This window comes from Palaemon carinicauda, chromosome 15 (assembly GCF_036898095.1).
Source record: "Palaemon carinicauda isolate YSFRI2023 chromosome 15, ASM3689809v2, whole genome shotgun sequence".
NCBI classification, from domain to species: Eukaryota; Metazoa; Arthropoda; class Malacostraca; order Decapoda; family Palaemonidae; genus Palaemon; species Palaemon carinicauda.
Genome location: NC_090739.1, coordinates 63272130 through 63282129, shown reverse-complemented (window position 1 = coordinate 63282129; position 10000 = coordinate 63272130).

The window sequence follows — 10000 nt, the reverse complement described above, 5'->3', positions numbered from 1 at the left end:
CTCTCTCTCCTCTCTTTCTGAAGACTATCTTGGATTACATGTTTATCTGTTCTTATCTTCTTCATTATATAATTTTGTAATTTCATCTTATAGCAAAAGTAATTTGATAACTGGAAATTGCATCTTTGACTCTGGTAATTTATGATGTAACTAGTGTACACGACCCGTTAAAATGACGGCTAAATATTTAGATAGATATGTACATACCTGCACGGGAACTTCCTTTCACCGTGGTATGACTACTCTCCCTCACCCGTGCCCGAAGGACAGGGAGAGCTGAGAGTGACTGCTGGCTATATATATATATATATATATATATATATATATATATATATATATATATATATATATATATATATATATATATATATATATATATATATATATAAAACGGATTTTGAGCGAAGCGAAAAATCTATTTTTGGGTGAGATGGCCATGTCGTCCTGATGGAAGTTCCTATAGGGTAACTTCCTAGGGTATATTACAACTACGGCGATATTCCCAGAGAATTTACCTTAAGGTACCAGAATTCTAACTCCTCGAGCGAATATCCCTCATGAAAGGGATATCGCGACATATCAGAGGACGTATTCTTGACACGCCACATGGCAATCTGCACCCCAAACAGAGATTACGTATTGAGGGGTCAATTGGCAAGAAACGAAATCGGGAAAGAAAAAGGGGGGTGCCGCTCCCAAGGCTCCCTATTCTCCAGTTTCGTAAGCGTGCCTGGCGCCAATCCTGGCGCCATCCGTATTCCTTGTAGCGTACACGAGGTGCTACAGATACTGTATGTAGGGAGGGGTCCTACAGCCCTTTCATAGAAAGGGGAGGGAGGGTCCATCAGGACGACATAGCCATCTCACCCAAAAATAGATTTTTCGCTTCGCTCAAAATCCGTTTTTTGGGCTCAAGCCATGTCGTCCTGATGGAAGTATACCAGAGCATTACTGTATCTGTGGATTCTCAGAACGTGCCGTACTCCCCGGAGGTAATTTTTCCCCGGTCGACTAGACCTAGAGACCTAAGATGTTACCGTTATACATCTTTTCAACTAACTATAAACCATGTTAGAGCTTCCTGCCCCCTACAGGGAAGAGTCCTACTAGACTCTGGAAAAGTCTCGAAGAGTACATATACCTATGTATGAATACCAGGCAAGCTAATATAGTGGTCTCACCCTATATTAAGTAAAGCATAGTTTGTAAAGAACCACTGCGTCAATATGAAATATCGACCAGTTCTCCGCACAATACTTGTATTGGTCAAAGGTTTATATCCGCATAGGAGGAAACTTGTAAAACCGCCATCGTCCCCTTATGGGACGGAGTCCTCCCGTTAAGGGAAGGCATAAACCAATGCAACATAGCTTGCATAAAGGAACAATTCTATTAGAATTATCCCAGATAAGGTACATAGAATGAATGCTCAATTATACCAATAAATTGACACAGGCGAAGGAGACGCATGGTTCTCAAGAACAAGTTTATTGACAGACAATAAATAGACAGGTTAACAACAATTATATATATATATATATATATATATATATATATATATATATATATATATATATATATATATATATATATATATATATATATATATATATATATAAGAAGAGGATAACCCAAAACTTTAAGCATAAGTATGATAGTAAACAAAACTTGTTTATCTGAAAGAAAAAAACATTAAATGCCACTATTAAGATACCGAGGTATCAAAGTCATAAAAGTCTGTATTACAAATCAATCACATTAGCGTTAGAAACGCTCGGCACACATGTCTGCACTTATGCTAGGTTCACCTTTGGAAATGGAACAGTCTACGTGGGCAACTCAGTGCCCTCACTTAGTTTGTAGTACAGTATGTAACTACACACTCACCCTGGAATTAATCGTCCCAATTAAAACCACTGTTCCTCGCAGAGTTAAACAGTAGGGTTAACGACGCGACCCACTGCTACCACAGATCTCTTTAGTTCCTCTACTTGCTTCGCATAGTGGCGAAAGAACACTCTGGAAGACTTCCAGCCAGTGTATGAACGGAGATGTTCAAAATCCATACAATTAAAGAAATTTAAGGATGAGGCAACTTTCCTCGGATCGTGACCTGCGGGTGTACTGTCAGGATCCGCTCTGCGAATAAAATATGTGATTTTCGCTCTGAGTTGATTCAGAGATAAATTTGAGCCTGATGTTTCTCCCCTGAATAGTTGACCACCCTTGAAGTCTGAAGTTCTATGAAGTTGGACTTTTAGGCATTCTACTGGACATAGAGATGCATCTTCTTTCAGAGGGCAGATTCTCCAGTGACCCCACCTGTTGGTGGGTAACTCATTCTTGGCGAGAAACGTAGGATCCGGAAACAGGTTCAGTTCTCCCCCATCCAGGAACTGAACACGACCTGCCTCTCTCGGGAGGGCTACAATCTCACTAATCCTTTAACGCACACTCCTCATTGCTCAACAGAGAAGCGAAATGAAGAACTTTGTCTAAAGATCATGAAATGGGCTTTGAAGGTGCTGAAGGTCTGAGCCTAGCGCAGGCTTTCGGAACTTTATTAAAGATCTCGTTACCTAGGTCAACCTGGAAGGCATATAGAATGGGTCTTGTCAAAGCAGACTTACATGCTGAAATCGTGTTAGCTGCCAACCCTTGACCATGGAGGTGGATGAAGAAAGATAAGCAGAAGTCTGTCGAGATCTCCTGCGGATTCTTCGCCTTGACAAAGGCCACCCATTTTCTCCAAGATGACTCATATTGCCTTCTAGTAGATTTGCACTTATATTCCTCTGGGAAGTCTATGCTGGCTTTCGAAATCCCGAAACGCTTTCTCACCGCTAGGGAGAGAAAATCATGAGCTGCAGGGTCCGGGTTTTCTGTAATGAAACGCAGACAGTCGACTTCTGGACTCGCTGGGTCAGAACTGGATCTGGTAGCGGTACAAACTTCAGCCGTAGTTCCAATGCCAGGGGGAACCACACGCTGTTCGGCCACTTGTGGGCCACTATTGCCGCTACCCCCTTGAAGGATCTCAGTTTGTTGAGGACCCTCAACAGAAGGTTGTGAGGAGGGAATAGATAAATCCTGGACCATCTGTTCCAGTCGAGGGACATCGCGTCCACTGCTTCCGCTAAGGGGTCCTCGTACGGGGACACGTACAGGGGCAACTTCTTGTTGTCTTTCGTCGCAAAGAGGTCTATCTGCAGTTCTGGGACTTGATTCAGAATGAAGGAGAATGATCCTGCGTCTAAGGACCATTCCGACTCTATCGGTGTGAACCTGGATAGAGCGTCCGCTGTCACATTGCGGACTCCTTGAAGGTGAACTGCCGACAGGTACCACTTCTTCTTTTCCGCCAATCGGAAGATGGCCAACATCACCTGGTTGAGAGGTGGTGACCTCAATCCTTGTCGATTCAAGCATCTCACAACTACCTCGCTGTCCATCACCAACCTTATGCGGATCGAGTGACGCGGGGAGACTTTCTTTAAGGTAAGGAGCACTGCCATAGCTTCTAGAAAGTTTATGTGAAAGGTCTTGAATAGCTTGGACCAAGTTCCCTGGACTTTTTTCCGATAAGAGTGACCTCCCCATCCCTCCTTCGAGGCGTCTGAGTGAATCGTCACCGACGGGGGTGGTGGCTGAAGAAGAACCGACTTCTTTAGATGTCTGGCTTGGGACCAAGGCCTGAGAAGAGTACGTAGCCGAAGCGGAACTGGTCTTCTCAGATCTCTTCGCGCGTTTGATGCATAACTTCTCCAAACTCCGGTTGCATCCTTTAGCTGTGCTCTCAGCACTGGGTCTGTCACCGAAGCAAACTGGAGAGAGCCCAGTACCCTCTCCTGTTCGCGTCTTGATATCCTTTCGGAATCTAGAAGTCTCTTGACAGAACCCGCTATCTCCTTCCTTTTCTTCGCCGGGATGGAGAAACGGTGTGACATTAGGTCCCAGTGGATTCCCAGCCACTGGAACTTTTGAGATGGAGAAAGTCGAGACTTTTTTCTGTTGATCTTGAAGCCTAGGTACTCTAGGAACTGGATCACTTGACTGGAAGCTTGCAAGCATTCTGTCTTGGATGCTGCCCACACCAGCCAGTCGTCCAGGTAGGCTACTACCTTAATTCCCTTTAGGCGTAATTGTTTGAGAGCTACGCTCGCAAGCTTCGTGAAAATCCTTGGGGCTATATTTAGCTCGAATGGCATGGCTCTGAAGGCGTATAGTCTTCGTTGTAGCCTGAACCCTAGGTAGGGGGAGAGTCGACGGTTGATTGGAACGTGCCAATAGGCGTCTGACAAGTCTATAGAGACGGAATATGCCCTCTTGGGCAGTAAGGTCCTTATGTGTTGCAGTGTTAGCATCTTGAATTTGCAATTCACTATGAACTTGTTAAGTGGCGACAAGTCCAGAATGACTCTGAGCTTTTCCGAGTCTTTCTTGGGAACACAAAACAGCCTCCCTTGGAATTTGATGGACTTCACCCTTCGGATCACTTTTTTCTCCAACAGTTCTTGAACGTACTCCTCCAGAACGGGGGTGGAATGTTGGAAAAACCGAGGGCACGGGGGTGGAGTGCTGTACCAGCTCCAGCCCAGTCCATTCTTGAGTAGGCTGTGGGCCCAGGGATCGAAGGTCCACCGATCCCGAAAATTCTGAAGTCTCCCTCCTACCTGCATCATCTCACTTGGACTGCCTTCCTGATGTCTTGCCTCCCTGACTGCGACCACCCCTGAATCCCCTTCCCCTTGAGGGGCGCCTAGACGATCCTCTGGCTGCTCCTCTAGGCTTTGCTCGAAAGGAAGTAGACTGCCCTTCGAACGTTGGGGTGAATGCTGTGGACTGTGTCGACACAGCCTGGGGTACCCACTGAAATGTGGTCGGGGTTTGTGCCACCATCTGGGGCACTGAAGGCAATGGCAATTGCAGTTGCTGTTGCTGTCTAAGAGGCTTGGCTGGCCGAGACGGTAGCTTAGTCCTCATAGTCTTCCTCTTTGGTTGAGGACACTCCTCCGGGGAAGACTTTCTTTTGATAGCCAGGCCCCACTTCTGGAGAAGGTTTCTATTCTCCAAGGGGGCCTTATCAACAACTTCTTTGACCAAATCGCTAGGGAAAAAGTCTTTGCCCCAAATGTTGGAGGAGATTAGTTTCCTTGGCTCGTGCCTCACCGTAGCCGAGGTGAACACGAACTCCCTACAAGCTCTCCTCGCCTTGACGAAGCCATAAAGGTCCTTCGTCACTGTGGCCAGATGAGTCTTGGCCACTACCATGAACATTTCATGGACCTTGGGGTCACTTGCCATCGTCTCAAGAGTAGTCTGAAGAGACATTGAGGCAGCCAGTCTTTCTTTTGTCTCGAACTCTCTCCGCAAAAGAAAGTCAGACAGCTTAGGGAGGTCCTCGCCGAACTGACGTCCGGCAATATCAGCCTCCAACTTCCCAACTGAGAACGTAAGATGGACGTCCTTCCAGTCTTTGTGGTCCATAGGCAGGGCCAGCGACAAGGGTTTACACTACTCCAGGGAGGGGCAAGGCTTGCCGGCCTCGACTGCTTTTAGTACAGCCGCAAACCCTTTCTGTAAAAAGGGGAAGGCTCTAGCAGGAGAGGACACAAAGGAAGGGAGCTTCTTACACAATGCAGCTACCTTTGAGTTCGAGAAGCCCCTCTCTTTCATCGAGGATGAAAGCAAAGCTTGAGCCTTAGCATGGTCCATCACTATGACCTCCTTCGGCTCTGTCTCCTCCTTTGAAGCTGGTTCCTTCCTCAGCCGGACATAACAGTCCGGATATGACGCCTTGCTGGGCCAGAATTCCACCTCCTCTAGGGGAACTGAACCCTACTTATCCGAGATGACGATCTTTCCAGTCGTCATCGGCATGTGCTCAGCATACCTCCATGGGTTAGCATCTGAGCACAAGGGAAGGTCTTTCACATTGAGCCTTTTCTGGGGCCCATGTGATGCTGCAAGGCTCTGCATCCGCAGTTCCATTGCAGCCGCCTTCTCCTGATTCTCCTTCTGCATTTGTTGGATCATTCCAACAATGGAGGAGAGGGCCTGTCCCAGCTCTACTGGGAGAGCGGCCGATGTTGAGGGAATAGGCTCCGGGATCTGAACCGGAGTAGCCGACACCTCGTCGACCTCTTCCTCTACAACGTCTGGGGCTTGAACTTCATCCTGGGCTTCTGCCAGGAGGTCTTCCTCCAGACGCTCGTCCACGTCAGACATCCTGTCATCCAACTGGATGTCTTGCATAGCGACCGCGACTTCAGCATCCACCTGGATCTGAACTTCGGGGATCTCCTCTTGAGGCTGGGGAATCACTGCATCAGCTGATGCCCTAGGGAAAAGATACGCCCTCATCTTCTCACTTGGAAGATAAGGTCCAGAGGTGTTCTTCTGGAAGCCCCTTACCCAGGTACGAAGCTTCTCCCTTGCTATATCCCTTGATTCCGCCGTCCTAGGGGAATCAAAGGCCTCAGTAATCAGGTTAGTGCACACGGTACATACCTGAGGGTCCCAATACTGGAGATCACCCTTGGAGACAGAGCATGCTGCGTGCCTCCTACAAAACTCATGTCCGCAGAGGTTCTTACTGCGGACGTTGCAGAAAACACTTCCGCACTTCGGAGGGTCCTCCTGTAAAGAGAAGAAATTTCCATGAGTATCAAGTGAACTATGTATCACTGGATATGCATAGTATAGCATAACAATTCAGAAAGGAAAGACACACACTTGTGTTTCCTTCACAACCAATTGTTGCAGCCTTCCAGATAATAAAATCGAATGGTTAATCTCTTCTAGAATAACCAATGCAAAGTTTCCAGAGGAAACAGGTGGAGCTCACACCTAAGCAATGATTTTAAAATCCTGGATAATAGACAAGAAAGAACTCACTTTCTTATCTGTAAGGCAACAGCAAAGGGCTGTGCAAGACAACACAAAAGTGTTAGAACACACAGTGCTGTACAAAACTTATACTATAGTTTTCTTCTTACAGTATATGTTATACTGAAGAATACTGGTACAGTATAGAAGGTTATGTGCCGGCCGGCACACACCATAACTAGCTTTAAAGTATACTACTTAACAGCTATAAGGCGGCAGAACGCTGGTTCAAATGCATGTGCCGGCCGGCAGTAACTGCCGGCCGGCAACAGCCAATGTCGGCCGGCAATGACCGCCGGCCAGCAACTACACAAGGTAGTACCCGGCTGCCGGCCACACTCTTGGCGACCGGCAGACAAGGGCTGACATTAGCCGGCCGGCAAAGGTACACAACCGATGCCAGCCAGCAGCAAAAGAACCAGAGGACTACGGCCTCATAGGCCGGCAGCCGGGTCGGGTACAGCACTAGAAGAAAACAGAATGGATGCCGGGATAAGAGCGTACACTACCTCCAAGCCCGGCAATCCAAAAGAGTGCATATAAGGAAGGGGAGAATCTAATTCAGGCTTCCTGACCAATGCCGTCTGGTTCTACAGGCAGGCATGGATGAGGGACCAAGGGAGGTCCGGGAAGCACTCAAAGCAGACTGCCGGCCGGCAAGGGACTGAGTCAATTCCACATCCTAACCTATCCTAGGTCCAGATGTAGAATGACATACAGTACTGTAATGGCTAGGCCATTACGGAGATAGAGGGGGAAGGGACAAAAGAGGGTCCTACCAACCTTGCTTTAGTGAAGGATCACCCGCAGCCAAGAAAACTCATCTTAGCCTAAGGGAGATTCAAGGAGGGAGGCCAGAAATACTTGCCAGCTCCCAGAGAACCAAAGCAAGGAAGGTGTTGCTACTCCCAGGGAAAGAATCTTATCCTCCCCCGAGAACAGCAACAAGGACTAGTCTGGTAGATCACAAAAGAAGGAATCATCTCGTACAGAAACCTTCGGTAGTGACCTAAGGAGGCTAAGCCTCCTATGTCTGTGTCAGGCCAGCGAGGGAGACTCTACCCCAAGCCAGACAAACACAGACTCAGACTAAAAACTCTGTTGTTCTGTCCCTCTCTGAAACCAGACTTACTGGAACAGGAAGGTACAGTAACACCCCAGTATAGTTTTATCGAAAGTTAATTCAGATAAACCACTTAGGGATAAGCCCAAGGCTTAAACAGAGGGAAAGGGATTGCATACCTTCTCCGAAGAAAAGAAAGCAACCGGGAAGTATGAGAAAGTATACTAAGGCTCCATAAGCAACTTAGCCTAGGCACCAAGAGAATCGATTACCTAAATCACCGAAACTCACTCGTATACTATCTTGGAAATATTCAACATGATCTTAAATGTATAAAAAACAGCCTAAAGCTTCAATAAAATTTTAATACACTCGGAAAAACCAAAATCATACATGAAGTACTAGGACCAAACGACTAGGCTACATGGCCTAGCGTAGGCCAGAATTGGCGAATACTTCGCCAAAATAATACTAAAGCACGAAAGGAAATCCTATGTAATGCTAAATAGCTAAAATTTATTAAAGCAAAACAACCGGGAATGTCGCTCTGGCTAACTAAACTTATACCTAGCGAGCGACAGCGTCCATGACGCCTCCGGTAGGCTACGGCTCTTGTAACAAAGATTAAACCTATTAATCACTTAAAGATTTACCAAGAGCCTACATTTATACATAAAAGACATGGTACTCAACTTATCAGAGGCCGACGAAGTTGGAGAAGCCATAAAAAGCTGAATAAATCCAAGATTTGCGAGAAACACAGGAAAAAACACCGAGTTGTTAAGCTACGCAAAAAGGAATACAGATGGCGCCAGGATTGGCGCCAGGCACGCTTACGAAACTGGAGAATAGGGAGCCTTGGGAGCGGCTCCCCCTCTTTCTTTCCCGATTTCGTTTCTTGCCAATTGACCCCTCGATACGTAATCTCTGTTTGGGGTGCAGATTGCCATGTGGCGTGTCAAGAATACGTCCTCTGATATGTCGCGATATCCCTTTCATGAGGGATATTCGCTCCAGGAGTTAGAATTCTGGTACCTTAAGGTAAATTCTCTGGGAATATCGCCGTAGTTGTAATATACCCTAGGAAGCTACCCTATAGGAACTTCCATCAGGACGACATGGCTTGAGCCCAAATATATATATATATATATATATATATATATATATATATATATATATATATATATATATATATATATATATATATATATATATATATAAATATATATACATATATATATATATATACTGTATATATATATATATATATATATATATATATATATATATATATATATATATATATATATATATATATATATATAGAGAGAGAGAGAGAGAGAGAGAGAGAGAGAGAGAGAGAGAGAGAGAGAGAGAGAGACTTTCTCTTTTTATAATCGTATTCGTATTCCTCTTATTACTATCATCGTTATCAGTATAATAATCATTTGAAGTATTTGAAAAATACACAAATTCCTATATAAGATTCTTCTAAATTTCTCTTCCTTTGTTTTAAGCTGAAGAGACTGAGCAGTAAGGAAAAGCCGAGGTTTCATTCTAAAGTTCTTTTTTCTTTTTAATCTTCCGCTTTTCAACAGAGCGACACCTCTCAGCCTCAATCTCGCTAAACGCACTACAAAGGAACCAATATTTCTTATCTATTTAGTGTCATAAAATAAATTTGTTCGTACTCTTTCATTTCTATCACATTATTGCAGTAATGACTGACTAAATTCAATTCACTTGGTAAATAATAGTTATTTTGTGTAAAGTATGGTCTAGCCGTTTGCTTTTACAGTATCCTGTCTAAAAGAGTTCTTGCGCAATATTACAGCATCTGCGTCTTAAGACACAGAGAGAAGTATTGACTAAGGTTAGGAAAATGGATCCCAAGAATCCTTCGAGATAATTATGAAACGAGCTGCAACATCTTAAGAGTCATTCAATTCCCGGTAAAAAAAAAGACTACTCAAGCACATGCGTACTTCTTAACTCCGTGTTACGGAAGTATTCTGAAAATGGAAATGTACCGTGCATGAATAAATAAAT